Below are 19,066 nucleotides of genomic sequence, written 5' to 3'. Positions count from 1 at the left end.
GATAGATAAGAGAGAAATGCCAAGAGCAGATAGCTAGACGCAGATAGATAAAGAGAGGATTGTAAAGTTGGAAGTCGCCACAAAGGTTATCTAATCCAATCCCAGGAAATCTGCCTTCCAACCTTTGCTGAGCAAGCTCCAACAAGGGAGAGTTCACCCACCCACTGACATAGTTTGTTCCAGTTTGTCAAACAGCTCATACCATTGGGAATTTCTTCATAATGTTTCACCAGAATCCCCTCTTTTTGTTGTTTGAACCCATTGGTTCAGATCCTGCCATCTGCAGCAATGAAGCTTTAAGCCAGGGATGAGGAAGCTGTCACCCTGCAGGTGTTGCTGGACCTAAATTCCTATCAACTCCAACTAGTACGGTATTTCCGATGATTAAGGATGATGGGCTTTGTAGTCCAACAAGATCTGGAGGGCCTGCAGTAAGAATCTTAACCATGTGAACTACATAAGGATGAAGGCATCTGTCAATTTGGGTTTCTCTCAGTTTCTCATTATTCCACTTTTAATTTCAGTTCTCCACATTTCCATGACAGGTTTTTTTAAAGTCATTACCAAAATTCATTAGCATTTAAATGCAAATTTCTCCTAGTACACCAATTTTTGTATGCAGTTTCTCTAGATATCCATATTTTCCCCTGATAGTCAACATTCTGTGATAACTGAGCATGCTCACTGAGTTATTTCTGAGGTGGGGAATTCCCCCTTAGGATTTCTCCCCCCCCAAAAAAGTTTGTGATATGCTCTAATGCCTCCCATTCTTGAGTGTGACTGATGCTGTTTTGACCAAATAATTATAATCACACACACCTTTGTGCATCAGAAGTAGATGGAATGATACCATGCCAATGTCCATAATTATTAGTTGCAAAGCAAATCTTCAGGGCTCTTGAGAAATCCAAAATCTCCAGACACCTAGAATAAGAAAGAGAAAGTGGGTGGGTTTGCACATACTGCACTAGGACAGGAGAGGGCGCTGTTTCAAATGGAAGCCCTCAACCATCTCTCTTCTGATTGCAAACATGTATCTCCTTTTTAAAATGATGCCTAGGTGGTCACTCTAATGTCTATTCTCAGAAGTAAGACCCATTGAGTTCAGTGTATAGGATTGCAGTTACAGCCCTACTGCAGGATTCTGTGTTATTTTTAGTTGCACTAATGCATTCTTCTCTATTTACAATTTTGTTTATCAGCGTTCTTTGTTTCATTTTCCCAGCTCCTCACACTGGCAAGAAAAAAAAACCAAACATGGATTTTCATTATGTGAACCTGGGTGGAGACCCTGTGGCCCTCTAGGACTCCAGTTCCCATCAGCTCTGACCATCAGCCAAGTTGGCTGGGGCTGATGGGAGTTGGGACTCCAGCAATATCTGGGCCACAGGTCCCCCACGCCTGAAAACACAACGGAAGCATAATATCAGAACGAAGATTTTAAAATAAATGTTATTTACTTTATCTGCATTCAGCACCCCACAGCTGTACTCGCTGGCTGAAGAGTTGTGGAACTGGCCACCTGAGGTCATTAAGCCCAGAGCCTGACACAAATCAGGTTGACCTGCTTTATCAGGACAGGAGTGTGGGAGAAGCTTAAAGGCCTACGTGCATCGAAGCCATTTGCCAAGATCACCTCTCTGTTTCTTATCTCTAGACTTCACATCCGCAAACTTTGTTCCTCTGAAATGACCCATTGGATACAATTTCCCCCCAACCTCCCACTTCCTTTTCAATTGCAGTTTATTGCCAGGGATGTCACTGGATCCTTCTCCAGAATTATCTCCATCTCTCTGGATAAGCAAGAGGACAGTCTGCCCAGACCATAAAACTTGTTTTACAGCAGGGAGAGGTGAGCCTTGCGATAAGGATTGTGGTTACTTCTTTGTTAAGGGGGACATGCAGAGATAAACACATGTACCTTTCCATGTAGATACAAAGGCCACAGCTGTATGCACAGGTAATTCTGTCGAAGGGCATGCAGAATGGGGGTCAGGGCAGGGCTGGTGTTCCTCTGATTCAAACCAGGGACGATGACAAAGGGGAGCGTCTTTGCTCAGATTATTGCAAGCAGAATCATGGTAGGGAAACCACATTAAGAGAAGCCCACTGGGATTCTCTGTAAGTGGGGGTGCGGGATTCTGTCAATGTTGGCTTCTTTCGCTTTCTCATTTTTCCAGTTTTGAGTCCTCCCCATTTCCACATCAGGTTCCGATGCAGGTTTTTAAAGTCCTCATGAAAATTTATGCAGCACTGTTTTCCAAAGCAATTTCTCCTAATATAACACATTTTTGTGTGTTATGTTCACTAATGTTTTGAGCTTCCATGCATATTTTGCAGTACACATGCATTTTTGTCCACATTACTTGGCTGCAGAGCATTTAGAGCTTGCACTTGTGTTAACCGTGTGTGATTGTGTGCAAGTCTGGCCTCCAGCCCCCTACTGTAATGTGGCCCCCAACAGCTTTCCAATGGAGTAATGTGGCCCTTAAATCAGTTTAGATTATCTGAATGCAGTATTTTCTATTTTTACAAGGAATCCAGGTGCCCTTCTCTCTGCTGAATACATAGTCATTACGTTCCCATTCCTACTTCAGACGTAGCACCAAGCCACAGTTCAATGTTTCAATAATGTTGCTCCAAGCCCCTTGCTCAAGCTCCACCTTTGTATACACTGGGAGGCAACCAAAAATTCCACTTTTGTTTTGGAACAATCTAATTTCCTGTTCAGTTAACAGGAGTTGGTCAACGGGCCAGCACCTGAAAGTCTGTTAGAAACATTTCTCTTGTGGTCAGAGGTGTATCAACAGGCTCAAAGTGGGTAGGAACCTTAGCTCAGTTGTCAAGCACTTGCTTAGCATGCAGACGTCCCCATGTTCAATTCCCAGCGTTTCCAGTTAAAAACATAAAGTAGCAAGCGATGGGACAGTCCACCTCTCCACCTGAAACCCTGGAGAGCTGCTGCCGGTCAGAGCTGCCTGCCAGTACTGGGCAAGCTGAACAAATGGTCTGGCCAACAATAAGGCATTTTCCTAGGATCCTCAGACAATTCTCGCAACTCTCTGGGACAGGGCACAGGGCTGGCAACGAGTTTGATTAGAGACACAACTTGGATACCAGAACTGAGTCATCTTCTTGAGCCTCCGGTTCCCTGCTCCCTGTCAATGGTCAATGACAGCAAAGGTGCTGCTGTTGACATGTCCTATTCCAAGGGACGTGAGATTCAGTTCTGGGCTGCCTTGATCCATGCAGGACTTAAATTGGCTTTCCTCACACCAGCCCACGAGGCAAATGGAAGCCTAGAGAATTGATGTGAGCTCTTTGTTTGACAGGCTTTGCCCAGTCTCAGTTTCAGCCAGGATTCAATCCTTCTTCCCCCATGATGGCGATTTCGGGCTGTCAGATCTGGCGGTGCTTGTGATCTTCTTGGCAGGCACAGGCGTGCGGGCAGAGCGAGACACTGCCCTTAGCTGTGCTAAATGATCTGTGCATATATGAGGGGCAGCCACTAGCCACGGAAATGCCAGTCCCCAGTGGGGAGATGACTGTGTGACTGTACATGGCCAGCCCGAGACTTTTTGCCAGCTGAGAAGCAGTGAAGGATGATGAGATGGGAAGGGCCCGTAAGCTCAGTGGTAAAGCATCCGCTTTGCATGCACAAGATCCCAGATTAAATCCCTGGCTGCATCTCCCGGTAGGGCTGGGAGAGAGACTCCTGTCTGAAATGGTGGAGAGCCACTGCGAGTCAGTGTAGGCAATATTGAGCTGGATGGACCAACAATCTGGCTCAGTATGAGACTTCTTCTTACATTCCTATGGTGGCATCCCTCGTGGCATGTGCATTGTGCAGGTGAATATTATTTCAACACTGGCAATGGGGCAGCATCCTTGATTGTATCAGAGGTCAGCAGGCTAGCTTGGAGGGTGCAGGCAGGGACGGTTGGATCTACAGGGCAAGTGGGGCAAAGCTTCACCAAGCACAGTTGGCCCTCAGGCAGTCCCCCACTCACAACCAGCCAGAGTGTGTCACTGGCTATTGGCTTCCTCCTCCTTAGTCTCAGTATTGCCCAGCAGGGAGGAAGATGGGGACAAAACCAGAGTCAGTTCCACTTGTCATTGGCTCTGGCTCCACTATTGTTGGGCTCCCTGTCTGCCACCCTACCAGTCCCAATGGGAAACAGCTGCAGGACAGGCTCTATGGGGCACCCACAGTTCTCTTATCCAACCACTTGCCACCACTATCCCCCATCCCCACCTGACATCTTGCTTTGCCTAATGGTAGGGCCGGCCTTGATCATGGAACTATGTGGTTATCCTTGCTGTTTCTATGGCTGTTGCAAACTTGTTAGTTGTTGGGGAGGAGGCCGCCTTTTGGTTCTTCCTAGCCCAGATCTGCCTCCGTCAGCTGCCATTCTACCGGGTGGCAGCAGGGGGAGAGCTGAGACAGCAAGGCCCACTCCATCAGCCTGGTTGGGACTTGGGAGAAGGAAGAAATGTGATTCCACTTCCATTAAAGCCGAACTTACCTAATTTGTACTTTCCGAAATAAGATGGGAATGGAAACTCATACTATGTACAATGACAATAAAGTATCTATCTATCTATCTATCTATCTATCTATCTATCTTCTATCTATCTATCTATCATTCATTCAAAAGGCACACTTCCTCTCCAATAAACATAGCATTAGGCTTGGTGAAAAGTTATATACAAGAAACGTCACTCTTTGATCTTGTATTGGTGGGTTTATTAATGTTTTTATTATGTATCAGTTGTTACTTTTTATAAAGAATATCATGGAAGCAATAAACAAGTTGAAAATAAAGTTCTTTAAAACAACAACAAAAAAGGCACACTTCCTCTGAATTTTGCGTTGCAGTTCTCCAGCCACGTAATGTGTACAAAAATGCACAGCTTTCGGTAAAGTGTGCATACAAATGCATATTCACAGAAAGACTGTATCATTTTTAAAAATTGCACTATCTTGGGGGGAAATTGCTTTGCAAAAAATTGTATACAAAGGCAAAACTGCAAGCGAAAATATGTATTGTTAGGGGAAATGTGCACTAAAACTCTGGTGAGCTTTCACAATTACTTTTAATAAAAAATAAATAAATCCGCAAACTGATCTGGAGATGTGGGGAACTGAATTTAAGACTGGGAAACCGAGAAACTGAGAGAAGCAGAAAATGGAAGATTCACCCATCTGTAGCTCCTCCTCTCTGAAGAATGGCTTCCCTCCGTGGCCATTCCCTCTGGATGCTGCAGCAGGAGAGGTGAGGCAGCAAGGCCCACTCCATCAGCCAGGCTGAGACAGCCCATCCCTAGGCATCTCCCTTCCAAAACTGCCCTGCCATCAGTCATTATGTGACAGTATGAAAGTGTTGGGAGCTAAATATGTTCATTTCCATTTCCCCTTTCTTCCCCTCTCAGGCTGTAAACCAGGCACCCCCAAACTTGGCCCTCCAGATGTTTTGGGACTACAACTCCCATCATCCCTAGCTAACAGGACTAGTGGTCAGGGATGATGGGAATTGTAGTCCAAAAATATATGGAGGGCCAAGTTTGGGGATACCTGCTGTAAACCATCATAACAAACTCTAAAGCAGGAATCCCCAAACTGCAGTCCTCCAGATGTTTTGGCCTACAACTCCCATGATCCCTAGCTAACAGGACCAGTGGCCGGGGAAGATGGGAATTGTAGTCCAAAACATCTGGAGGGCCGAAGTTTGGGGGTGCCTGCTCTAAAGGAAGGTCCCAGGTTTAAACCCTGGGTTCTCCAGGTAAGGCTGGAAAGGCTCCCTGTCTGAAATCCCGCAGAGTCCTTGCCAGCCAGGATAGATAAAGCTGAGCTAGATAGGCCATTGGGCTGACTCAGTGCAAGGCGGCTGCCCATGTTCCTACCGGTATTGGCCACGCAGCTCAGTGTTGTTTATACTGACCAGAAGCAGCTGCCGAGGGTTTCAGACAGGGGTCATTTCCATCTCCACCAGCTGCTGCTAGGGATTGAAGTTGGGACCTCCTGCATGCAAGCAGGGGCTCTACCAATCAGCTAGGCTCATCCCAACCATGCAAGTGCCAATCTGTGTGAGCTCCGTGCTTTTACTTGAAGTAAAAAACAAGTTTTGAGCCCCCCTAAGAAGGCAAAGATACGCACAAGAGTGTATGGAACATAGGAAACGACCTTATGCTGAATCAGACCACTGGTGGTCCATTTAGCCTAGTGCATATTGTCTACACTGACAGGAAGCAGCTCTCTAGGGTTTCAGACAGGGGCAGCCCAAACCTTACCTGGAGGTGCCAGGAAATGAACCTGTGACCTTCTGCATGCAAAGCTGATGCTCTACCAGTGAGCTATGGCTCCTTCACTCTGCACCATATCAACAACAGATGTTGAATGTGGGTGGAGGAATGCTGAATGCTTCTTCCTTTGGGTGTAGTTCTAATGACATAGATAACTTAGCACTACTTTTTCAGCATGAATCAGCCTGTCTTGCGTGTCCGGGTCCTGCCTGATCCAGCTCACAGGGAGTCCTCTTCCTAGGAAGAGGCCTGGGACACTGCAGAGAACCTCTGTCCAACTGAGAAGAGTTACAGGACAAGATGAAGTGCCCCCTCTCATGGATGTCTTTTAGTTAATCTTTTATTGTGGCAACACCTGCACCTTGGAAATCCTATTGGCATCAGGTAGGCTTTGAGCCTTGTAATCATGGGCAGATGAAGACCTTTAGAGGCCCTTAAAAGATTTTGGTGTTCAAAATATAAACAATAATAAACCATAAAATATTGCCTTCTACAATTATTTTATAAAGTTCAGCATGACTGAGGAATAAGATTTTTGTGAGTTAGAATCTACTTCACTGGTTGCATGAAACTGCACATTTGACTCTCATTGTCTAGGTCTCAACCCACATTAAAGGTTTTATTATGCCACTACAGGATTTCAATTGCCCTAGCATATTGTTGTTTCTTTCAGTAATTAGGATTAGGATCAGGGATGAAAGGCCATAAAAAGCAAGAGGTGCCACCTCTGACTTTCCTCTGCCTATGAGAAGCCCACAAAAGGACCTGAATGCAACATTCTTCTCCCCACCTGTGATTCTCGGAAACTGGAATTCCAAGGCCTACTGCCTCCAACAGAGGGGGTGGAGCACAGCCATTGTGGCTAGTAAGACTTGTCCTCCTTGATTTTGTCTAATCCTCTTTCGAAGCCACTTAAGTTGGCTTAATTAAATAGTTTAACCATGCACTGTGTGACATTTCTTTTGTCTGTCCTGAACCTTTAGATGCTCCTGAGGCCTAATATTATGAGAGAGAATGGTCATCCACACTTGTCTCAGATTTTTTGTTTGCCCTGCCACCTTCCATGGAGAAACCCACTGTTTGCTGCTGAGTGGTAACAAATGTCAGTCGGGTTTTCTGCAGAATAAAATATGGCACAAGAGCGGAAATGTGGACGAGGCCAGAGGGAGAGAAGCCTCTCTCTTTCTTCACACCATGCACAATTCTGCAAACCTCTATTACATCCCCACCCATTGCTCATATTTTCTTCTGAACTAAAAAGCACCAAACTCGGTGACCTCGCCTCAGAAAGTTGCTCCAGATCACATCGCATACCCTTTTCTGAAACTTTTCTAGCTCTGAAATATCCTTTTATAAACACTTGTCTTTTCTTTAAATGTTAATTGTTTTAAAAAGGGAAATTGTTGCCCGGTTCATTGGACAGATCTTAGCTGATCAAGAGATTAAGTACATCAGAAGATCCCTATTGGATTAGACCAAATGCCCGACCAGTTTGACATCCTGTTTCCCACAGAGGCTAACGCTAACCACTCGTCCCGCTTGCGATCCATAGCAACTCGTATTCAGAGACATCATATATAAATCAGATGTGGGGAGGATTTTTCCATCTGAGGGCTGCATTCCCTCATTGCCAACCTCCACAAGGGCCACATGCCAATAGCTAGTTAAGTGGGCCAAAGCAGACAGAGCAGAGAATTAATTACATTTTGTTTTTGTACAGTGGGCTATATTCCTGCCACACAGGAGTCAGAGATTTCTACACAAACACCCCACATCTGTCCGTCCTCCCTCCGGGGAAGCAAGAGACATTATCACAGTTCAAGGACCCATTCCAGCCAGGCAAAAGCACCCAAAGAGGGTGGGGTGGAGCAGTGGCGTGGGGGGAGTTTCCAAGGGCCAGAGAAAAAGGTCTGGAGGGCCACAGCACCCCCAGTGTATATAGAGCCATCATGGCTAGTAACTATCAAAAGCTATTTAACTGATGCTGCAGCATATTCCCGATATTAACATAGGGAGGTTGCCTTATACCGATTCAGACGATTGGGCCCATCTAGCTTACCGGTAGTACTGTCTACACTGACCGGCAGCAGCTCTCCAAGGTTTCAGACAGGGAACCTTTCCAAGCCTACCTGGAGATGGCGGGGATTGGATTGGAAATCTTCTGTGAGCAAAGCAGATATTCTGCCACTGAGCTTCCCCCTACAGCACATTCAGAAAGTCCAGGGGAACGAAATGCTCCTGTTATCTAGTTTTGTATTAAAATGGATTAAAGCCTTCCTCTTTAGCTACGAAGGGAAGAAGAGGTTTTGTGATCCCTTTCCAGATTTCCATCAGGACTTTTTTTTGTCCCCGTCCTGTATCAGAAGAATTCCTGTATCCCTACAGATTTCAACTTCAACATGTCCATGCGTAACCGCCCCCCCCCCCAAGAGTCTGAATGTCGGGCATTTCCCACACTTTGGGGGTGGGAGGGGGTGACTCATATTGGTGGAGGCCACAACAAGACCAGGAAGGGACCCATTCAGACCGTCCAGAGCACAACATGGACCAAAGACTCTGTAGGTGGCGACAGCTGGCTGGGATGGGAAGAATCTGTGGGATTTAAAACAAGCAGCCAACAAACAGGGGCATGCTGTGTTTGTGTACTGCATTCATATTTCTTCTCATGCTTGTTTATTTTATTTATCCCTCCAAAAAAGTATAAAATTAAAAAATACAATCCTTGCCCCTCCCCCCAAATAGATAAAAAACATACATATAACTTTATGACTTGGTATTATAAAGTTGCACTCAGATATCATCCATTCTGACCTTCAAGCTCAAGGCAGGTTTCATCCTGACAGATGGATGTTCAGAGTCTGGACTCTGGACTCTGCTTAAATACCTCCAGCTAAAGATTGCTGGACACCTCTCGAAGCAGCCTTCACCACTGTCAAATACCTCTGAAACTTTTTTCATAATGTATTGGTGAAATCTTCCATTTCCATTCGTTGATTCTAGTCTCGCCAGCATATATTCAAAGGCAGCTATCGTATCTTTCTTGATCCTTATTTCCTCCTTTTCTAACCTAAACTCAGCTCTTTCAAAAATAGTCATCACAGGATGTGAACTGTGTAAACACCATACTTTTAAAGTACATGACCACCTCAAAAAAAAAGTTAATGAGAATTGTAGTCGTTGTCCCTCCACTACAGTGCTACAATTCCCAGCACCCTTAAAAAACTACAAACCCTCAACTATCCTGGTCACTCTCCTCTGGACATGCTCCAGCCACCATGGCAAATAGTCATTCTAGCTTATTTTAAAACATTTTAACATCTCACAGCCTTCAAGGCAGCTGCCAAGCAACTATAACTCCCATCCCAGTTGACATGGAAATTCGGGTGCTTGGTGAATACCTATTTTTTATTTCAGCAGGCATTTGAAGGCTGTTTTTCTGAATTCATGGTTCAATTCAAACTGAGTTTACAATTAACTTGAACTTACTTTTAAAAATCTCTAGTGAATTCCCCCCTCCCCCCAATAGCAGTGCAATGTTAGATAAAGCCAACATACACCAGTCTAAGAACCAGCAAACTAGGCAGTTAGCTAATGGCAAGCATATGATGTTGTGAGACACCAGAAGCGGGAGATAATAATACACTTGGTGGCGGAATAATTTATTTTGGTGCCAAATGAGCTTTTCTGGAGAGGACATTCCATAATGTAATTAACCGGGGGCAGTGGAGGGAATGTGATAGGAAATGGCGCCAACAGGACACGACTGGAAGGCAGAAACACAGTGTCTCTCTCAGAAGAATGAATGAGCAAACATAGCAGGTCAGATTAGCCACATTTTGAAGAGCTCTCCGTCTGGCCCTAAGACTCTCCCCAGGTGACTTTGCTCTGCACTTTTCCTTGAATGCTTTTGCCTAGCAGGAATGCATCCTTGCACTGTGATAAGGCCCCTTGCTTTCCTGGGTGGAGGATAGAGAGGGGTGTGGGAGGGAGGGTGTAGAAGCTAGCCTCCCTGGTTTAGAAAACGAGGGTCCTCATGAGGCCGGAGGAACATCGCCCAGCTGTGAGTGTGAAGGCCGCTCTCCACAAGGCCCTTTCCACCTGGCCTAGGGGACGGGGCCCAGACTCACTCACCCAGCCCTATAAAATAAAAGAGGCTTCTCGTGAAGCCGGAGGAACATCGCCCGGCTAATGTTTTATTGATTTGTTTAATATGCTGTAAACCGCTTTGAGATTTTTATTAAAAATATAAAGCGATCGACACACACACACACACACACACACACACACACACAGTACCAGTGTACAGGTGTGTGTGTGTGTGTTAAAAGAAAAATAAAAAATAAAAAGTCGCATTAGTGAAATAAATCCATTTTTCGACGATATTCTAATTTTCCGAGTTTCATATATATATATATACACACATACACACACACACATACATATACCAGTATTCAGGTGTGTGTGTGTGTGTGTGTGTGTGTGAAACTTGGAAAATTAGAATATCGTCAAAAAATGTATTTATTTCACTAATGCGACTTATTATTTTTTATTTTTATTTTAATTTTGACAAATGCTTTCTTTTGGAAATTCCACAGGAATAAAACAAATAGTTACAATCATACAAAAATCAACAAAAAATAAACATCGCTATGACATTTCATTAATGACATTCCATTTATAATTGACCCGCCTAACGACAAATAATTACAATGACAACAAATCAAGGCTTGACATATCTTGCTTTGCATGTCATGCATCTATCTCATAGATTGGTTTCACCTTTTATGTTGCATTAATGAAATAAATGCACTATTCGACTATATTCTAATTTTCCGATATATATATATATATATATATATATATATATATATATATATATATATATATATCCTACTGTACAAAAGTGAAATCTTGCTTTGCCAACTTTTGCCTCTGGCCCTCCCCAGTCCAGCAAGTGGCCCCCCCAGAAGATTGCCCAGATGGGAATGTGGTTCTTGCGGGGGGCGGGGGGGGGGGAAGGTTCATCTGCCTGTGTTTTTAGTATCTTGATCACATAATCCCCTTTGAGAAAATGCTTGCTTTGAAAGGTGAAAAAACCTATCTGATACAATAATGAAAGAAAGGGTGGGGGCTGGTCCTTTTATCGCAGTCATCCATCCCACTGGCAAGATTTTCACCCCAAGCCTTTTCACCTCTGCCTTCCTTCCTGTCAAGCGGCAAGCAGGAGTTTTATCTAGAGATGCTGACTGAACCTCTGGTTTCCTGGGGATTTTTCTGCAGAAAACAGGAGGAACAGCTGTCCTGGAGCCAAAGCCAAGAGCGTTATTATAATGCCTTGCTTTTTCCATCCTTCATAAATTCCTTGCTGCAGTGCATCTGCCGAGGAACCGTGATGGATTGTCCTTTAGGGGGGGATCCCCCCCCAAGAATCCGAAATATTAAGTAATCTAAACGCCAAGAGAGGCTATCAAAGGGTGGTGAGAGGCAGCAGGAGCAAGAAGGCTGTTGCAAAAACATGCACGGTTAGACCCGGTGTTTGTTAAAAATGAGGTGCTGGTACTAATATCCTGAGAAAAGTATTGCAAATGCCAGCACAAAATACCTGCTATGGGCGGCAAAAGAAGAGGTCATGGTGCAAAAGCTGTACTGGTGTGTACCATAACACACACAAAAGCAAAATTGAGTTGGATGCTGCCCATCATAATCTTTTAGGGGAGTGTAACTCCAGCTTGGCATTCAGTCAAATGATAAATGTTTTGCAGAGGAACATAAACAAATGCTGGTACATTTAAAAAGGAATATTAGGATGCCCTACAATACATAGATTTTGTTCGAGATAAATAAATGAGAAATAGCTTTTTGTTAACTGCGAGTTTAAGGGGTCAGGTTCCATGTACAAGCAGGTTTTTGCTTGGAGTTACCGCTCGAAAGCATCTTCTTCCATGTGGCCATTTGTGCCTACTCAATGGTAGAATCATAGAATTGTAGAATTGGAAAGGACTCCAAGGGTCATCTAGTCCAACCCCCTGCAATGCAGGGATGACTATCCACCCACCGCATAAAAACCTCCAAGGAAGGTGATTCCACCACCTCCCAAGGGAGTCTGTTCCACCAGCAAACAACTATCAGACCCTCCAGGTGTCCCTATTTTCCAGGGACGTCCCTGATTTAGAGAAGCCATCCTGGTTTCTGATTTGATCCTGGAATGCCCCACTTTCCCTTAGAACGTCCCTGTTTTCATCAGAGAAATGTTGGAGGGTATGGAGTTATCCAATCCCTGAGCCGTCTGAAGGCAATCCTGTAGAGGGAAGGTTTTTTTAAAAAAATGTTTAATGTTTTATTATGTTTTTATATATGTTGGGAGTTGCCCAGAGTGGCTGGGGCAACCCTGTAAGATGTGTGGGGTATAAGTGGTAAAATTATCATTATGGAATGGGGGGGACGTCCATATTTTCATCGGAGAAATGTTGGAGGGTATGAGCTCTTACTGTCAGAAAGTTCTTCCTGATGTTTAATTGGAATTTCCTTTTTTATAACCTCGATCCATTGTTTCAGGTCCTAGCCTCCAGAGCAGGAGAAAACATGCTTTATCCATCTTCTGTGTGACAGCCCTTTAGATATTTGAAGATTATACATGCAATCTGATAGGCTTTGGGGACCCCCCAAAGTAATGAATGGGTACCATTTAATATCATTCCCCACATGCAATGCTGGCAATGTGATGTACCGTACATTACCCAATGGCCATGTTAAGAAATTTTACACAGGGGAAACAGCTGAGATGCTAAGAAGAGGAGGAAGATAACATCTTTGAAACGTCAAGAATAAGAAGGCAGACAGCCCCATTGGTCAGTCACTCTTAATGGCTTCCCCCAAAGAATTCTGGGAAAACCTGGATGTACGGCAGCCCTATTTAAACGGATGGTATGGCTGTGACCTCAGAGCCAACCTAGATTAATGAAATATACTCAGAGTCGAGAGTGAATTTCATGCTCTTTATTCAGCTCATAGTCATCAAGGAGAAGAAGAGAAGACGAATGGCTCTTTTCCCAAAACCATCTGCTTATATACATTATTTACACAATGGGCCTTGCGTGATTGGCTACTTCAGGGCTACACCTGTGGGCCAATTATATTGTGGATTGACTTCTGCCTGCAGCCTGATTGGCTGCTCCTACAGGCCAATCAGGTAGCAGATTCACTTCTGCCAGCCGCCTGATTGGCTGCTCCAGCAGGCCAATCAGGTTGCGGATTCACTTCCACCTGGAGTTGGATTGGGTAGCTCCCGCTGATTCTGAATCCTATTATTCTAGGATTCAGCTCAGTACATAACACCCCTCCCCTCTAAGTTCCAGTCCTGCCCGGGAAGTTGCATTCGTAGTCCCCAAGGTCTGCTGGCCGCCTCCGTGTGCGTTGTGGCCTGGGGTGTTCCTTGGTCAGGGGTTCTGGTTCTGGCTCGTGTTCCGAGGCTGCTGGCTGTGCCGGGGCTGTCTGGTCTGGCGCCACTGAACCACTAGGTTGTGGCTCTGGTTCCGGTGTCCTTCCAGCCTCGGGGCGCCCCTCTGTGCCTACTGCTTCTGCTTCCCCTGCCCACCCCTCTCGCTCTACAGGCCTCACTGCCCTGCTGTCCCCTTGGGACCCCTCTGTCCTGCTCTCCTCCCGGGTTCCTCCTGGGAATCGTCGCCGTAGCTGGTCGCAGTGGCGGCGCCAACATTGCCCCCCTTCCGTTAGTACCTCGTACGACACGGGACCGGTCACCTTGGTGACTGTGGCGGGTACCCATGCTGGGCCTGCCCCAAAATTCTTTGCATACACTGGGTCCTGGGCCACAAATGTCCGGGAGTTCCTGCCTTTCCCCACCACTACCTCATCCTGAGCTCTGTCGGGGTGAAGTCGGTCCAGTCTAGTTGCAAGGCGCCGGCCCATAAGTAGTTCAGCTGGGCTCCGGCCCGTCGTTGTGCTTGGGGTGCTGTGCTGTGCTAGAAGAAATGCGGCAAGGCGGTATTCCCAGTCCCCTTGTGTCATGCGGCGGAGGCTGTCCTTGGTGGTCCGCACCATGCGCTCCGCTTGGCCATTGGTGGCAGGGTGGAATGGTGCTGAGCGGATGTGGCGGATGGCGTTCTGCGCTGTGAAGGTCTGGAACTCCTCTGACATGAATGCGGTTCCATTGTCCGAGACGAGGGTGTCAGGGAGCCCGTGGGTTGCAAACAGCTTACGTAGTACCCGGATGGCTGCCGCCGTAGAAGTGGACGGTACCAGTGCGACCTCCAGCCATTTGGTGTAGGAATCCACCACTATGAAGAATGTTTTTCCCTGGAAGGGGCCAGCGAAGTCCACGTGCAAGCGTGACCATGGTTGTCGGGCGGACTCCCAGGGCTGGACTGGGGCCCTTGGGGGATCCGGGCGGGATTCTTGGCAGGTCTGGCAGTGTTGGACCCAGGCCTCTATCTCTCTGTCAATCCCCGGCCACCACACATAACTCCTGGCAAGGGCCTTCATCCTCACTACCCCTGGGTGTGTCTCGTGTAGGGCTGTGAGGACCCTTTTGCGGAGGGGCTGGGGAACAACAACCCTGCTTCCCCATAACAGGCACCCCTTGTGGGCCGACAGTTCATGTTTGCGGTTTGTGTAGCCAGCGAATTCTGGCCCGGGGCTGCTGCTGGGCCATCCTCGCCACACCCAGTCCAGGACCCGGGAGATGACCCTATCTTTTGTGGAATGGTGCGCAACTTCTTGTGCCTGAATGGGTCGGTCGGGAAGCAGCTCCAGGGTCATAACCTCTTGCGCAGGCGCTGGGTCGGGGCCTGTTTCTGGTAGTGGTAGCCTGCTGAGGGCGTCTGCGTGGCCCATCGCCTTCCCAGGGCGGTGGATTAGTGCATACTGGTAGCCGGCAAGGAAAATTGACCACCTGAGGACACGTGGAGACAACACTTGGGGGGTCTGCTTCTCGGGGGCAAACAGGCCAAGCAACGGCTTGTGGTCAGTCACTATGGTAAAGGGCCGCCCGTACAAGAAATCATGGAATTTTTTTACGCCCTTCACGATTGCCAGACCCTCCTTGTCAATCTGTGAGTAGTTTCGTTCGGCTGCAGCAAGCGTCTGGGAGAAGTATGCCACCGGCACCTCTCTTCCATCCGGGAGTTGGTGTCCCAGGACATCGCCGATGCCATAGGGAGAGGCGTCGCATGCCAGCACCACTGGCAGCCTCTCGTCGAAGTGTGCCAAGACAGAGTTCGAGACGAGCAAGTCCTTGACTGCCTGGAATGCGGCCCTTTGTCGCTGGCCCCACACCCAAGGGGCCCTTTTATCTAGGAGTCTGTGTAGGGGCTCCGCTACCGCTGCCTTATGGGGAAGGAAGGCATGGTAAAAGTTCAATAGTCCCAAGAATGACTGAAGTTCGGGCTTGCTCTTGGGCGCTGGGGCCTCACAAATGGCCCGTACCTTGTCACCGGTTGGATGGACCCCTTCTGCGTCCACCTTAAATCCCAGAAAGTCCACCTGCGGCACTCCCAGTAAACACTTTTCCCGCTTCACCTTGAGGCCCGCCGTCTGGAAACGGTGCAGGACGGAGCGGAGGCGGTCCTCAAATTCCTCTGGTGTGGCCCCGGCGATCAGTACATCATCGAAGAAGGGGGTGACGCCAGGAATCCCTTTAAGGAGAGAGTCCATTAGATTCTGGAATATGCCTGGTGCCACGCTAACGCCAAATTGCAGCCGCTTTACTCTGAATGCCCCTCTGTGCGTCACAATCGTCTGAGCCTCTGCTGTGGCTTCGTCCACAGGCAACTGTTGATACGCTTGGGCCAAGTCCAGTTTGCCAAAGATTTTTGACCCAGCCAGGGTGGCGAGGACATGGCTGACCACTGGCACTGGGTATGCATGGGCCGTGAGAGCCTTGTTTATGGTGCATTTGTAGTCTGCACAGATGCGGACCGAACCGTTAGGCTTGACGGGTGTGACAATTGGAGTTTCCCAGGGGGAGTTGGGCACCGGCTCCAGCACTCCTTGCTCCACGAGCCGGTCCAATTCCTCGTCTATGCGGGGTTTCAGGGCGAACGGGACCCGGCGGGCCTTGTGCCTGATGGGTCGTACAGCGGGGTCTAGCTGTAGGGCAATGGGGGGTCCTGTATATCGTCCCAATGCCCCATCGAAAACCCCTGGAAACTCTTTGCATATGGCGTCCACGTCCACTTGTAAGCTAGTGCGGTTCACCCCGGTAACGGCTAGCCCCAGAGGTCCAAACCATGCCAGTCCCAGTAAGCTAACGTAGGGGCCCTTAACTACCAGCAAGTCCAATTGTTGCTTTCGCCCTCGATATTGCACCCTGAAGGTCCCCACCCCCATTGTAGGGACCTTACGTTTCTGGAAGTCCCGGAGGGTGAATGGGGCCGGCCTTAGTTTGGGACCCCCATTAGGGCACAGTTCCCTTAATGTTCGGGCCGAGATTATGGATAGAGTTGAACCTGTGTCCAGCTCCATGCGGCATGGGGCTCCCTCTATCTGTACCTCTATATAAATTTTCTCTGTGCTGGGATGGGGCAACTGGAATACCTGGTAGTCCGTGATCTCCGTCGAGTTGCCTTGGTGCATGGTGCCGTGTGACCTGGGGCTCCTGGGTCGGTCATCTGATGCTTGTCGACGGGTGAGTTGAGCCCGACACACCCGGGCGATGTGTCCCAATTTTCTGCACTGCCTGCACTCTGCGTTGCGGAAACGACAGGTCCTCCTCTCGTGGTTCTCCCCGCAGCTTGCACAGTTCCCTCCTTCTCGTCGAGGCTGCTGTGGTGTGTGTGCTGCTTGAGTGCGCCGCTGTACTCGGTGTACTTCCTCCCTGTCAGATTCGGATTCGTCGGTGAGGTCTTCGTGGTAGACCCTCGGTTGGGATGGCGGGGCCGGTCGTGCCTCTTGCGTTGACCTCTCGGCGGCTTCGGTTGCCAGGGCTTCCTCCAGAGCAATCTGGAACGTGAGGTCTTTTTTGGCGTAGAGGCGTCGTTGCAACATCTCGTCCCTCAGGCCACCGACGAGGCGGTCACGAAGCATGTTCTCCAACTCTGAGAAGTTGCATAACCGGGCGGCTTGGCGGAGGGAGGTCACAAACCCAGTTATGGTTTCCCCCGGGGCTTGCCGCTTTGCGTAGAAGGCATTTCGGCAAGCTACCACCGAGGGCTGTGGTGAGAAGTGCTCCTTCAGCCGTTCCATTATTGTTTTGTAAGAGACGGTAGCGACATCTCTAGGTGCAAGGAGAGCCCGGGCGATTTCAAACGTCTCCTCTCCACAGACGCTGAAGAATGTCGCCCTCTTCATGGCATCGTTGGTGACTTCTTTTGCTTGCAGGAGGAAGTTGAAACGGGCGGCGTACCCTTCCCAGTCTCCTGATGCTGGTTTGAATGGCGAGAAGCTGCTGTCGGTTGCCATTCTGGGTTCCTTGGGTCCTGGAGCTGAAGCCTGGATGCACGGTGCGATGCAGCGGTGCAGCAGGTGGCGGTGCTGCGGTGCAGTGCGTGGTGGCGGTCAGCTCAGCAGGATCCCATCCTCGTCGCCAGTGAAATATACTCAGAGTCGAGAGTGAATTTCATGCTCTTTATTCAGCTCATAGTCATCAAGGAGAAGAAGAGAAGACGAATGGCTCTTTTCCCAAAACCATCTGCTTATATACATTATTTACACAATGGGCCTTGCGTGATTGGCTACTTCAGGGCTACACCTGTGGGCCAATTATATTGTGGATTGACTTCTGCCTGCAGCCTGATTGGCTGCTCCTACAGGCCAATCAGGTAGCAGATTCACTTCTGCCAGCCGCCTGATTGGCTGCTCCAGCAGGCCAATCAGGTTGCGGATTCACTTCCACCTGGAGTTGGATTGGGTAGCTCCCGCTGATTCTGAATCCTATTGTTCTAGGATTCAGCTCAGTACATAACAATTAATATGCAGGTTGCTTGCTTTTTCAATGCACATTGCATCAGCTGAAGGGTGGGGAGCTGATGATTAAAGGGATAAGAGCATGTTCAGTGAGTGTCAGGATCCAAAAGCTTACTATATCTGCTGTGCTTTTTGTCCTGAATACTGGATAACCAGAAACAAAACACAAAAGAGAGCCTGAAGGAGCATCTCCACCCCATCATTCTGCCCGGACACTGAGGTCCAGCACCAAGGGCCTTCTGGTGGTTCCCTCGTTGCGAGAAGCCAAGCTACAGGGAACCAGGCAGAGGGCCTTCTCGGTGGTGGCGCCCGTCCTGTGGAACGCCCTCCCATCAGATGTCAAAGAAAAAAACAGCTACCAGATTTTTAGAAGACATCTGAAGGCAGCCCTGTTTAGGGAGGCTTTTAATGTTTAATAGATTAGTGTGTTTTATTTTTCTGTTGGAAGCCGCCCAGAGTGGCTGGGGAAACCCAGCCAGATGGGCGGGGTATAAATAAATTATTATTATTATTATTATTATTATTATTATTATTATTATTATTACCACATCAACCTTGTGTGACAGATTCTCAGGGGCCTCAGGATGGTTCCTGTTAGAAATATAACACTGGACCACATGCATTGCTTCTCATATGTCTGATAGATGAAGAGTGTGTTGCAACCCAGAATCAGAACCCAACAGATGTGTTGGGGCTCCTCCAGATGGGCTGCTTATTGAGCATTCATCCTGATCTGCTTGCATTAAGCAGATGCGGTCAGGCAACATCCAGTCCGGACTGAGCATGTGTTCTGATTTGTTATCTGACCATGAGCACCTGATCCCATTTTGCTAGTGTGACGTTT

This window comes from Zootoca vivipara, chromosome 15 (genome assembly GCF_963506605.1).
Source record: "Zootoca vivipara chromosome 15, rZooViv1.1, whole genome shotgun sequence".
NCBI lineage: Eukaryota > Metazoa > Chordata > Lepidosauria > Squamata > Lacertidae > Zootoca > Zootoca vivipara.
This window is presented reverse-complemented; position numbering follows the sequence as displayed.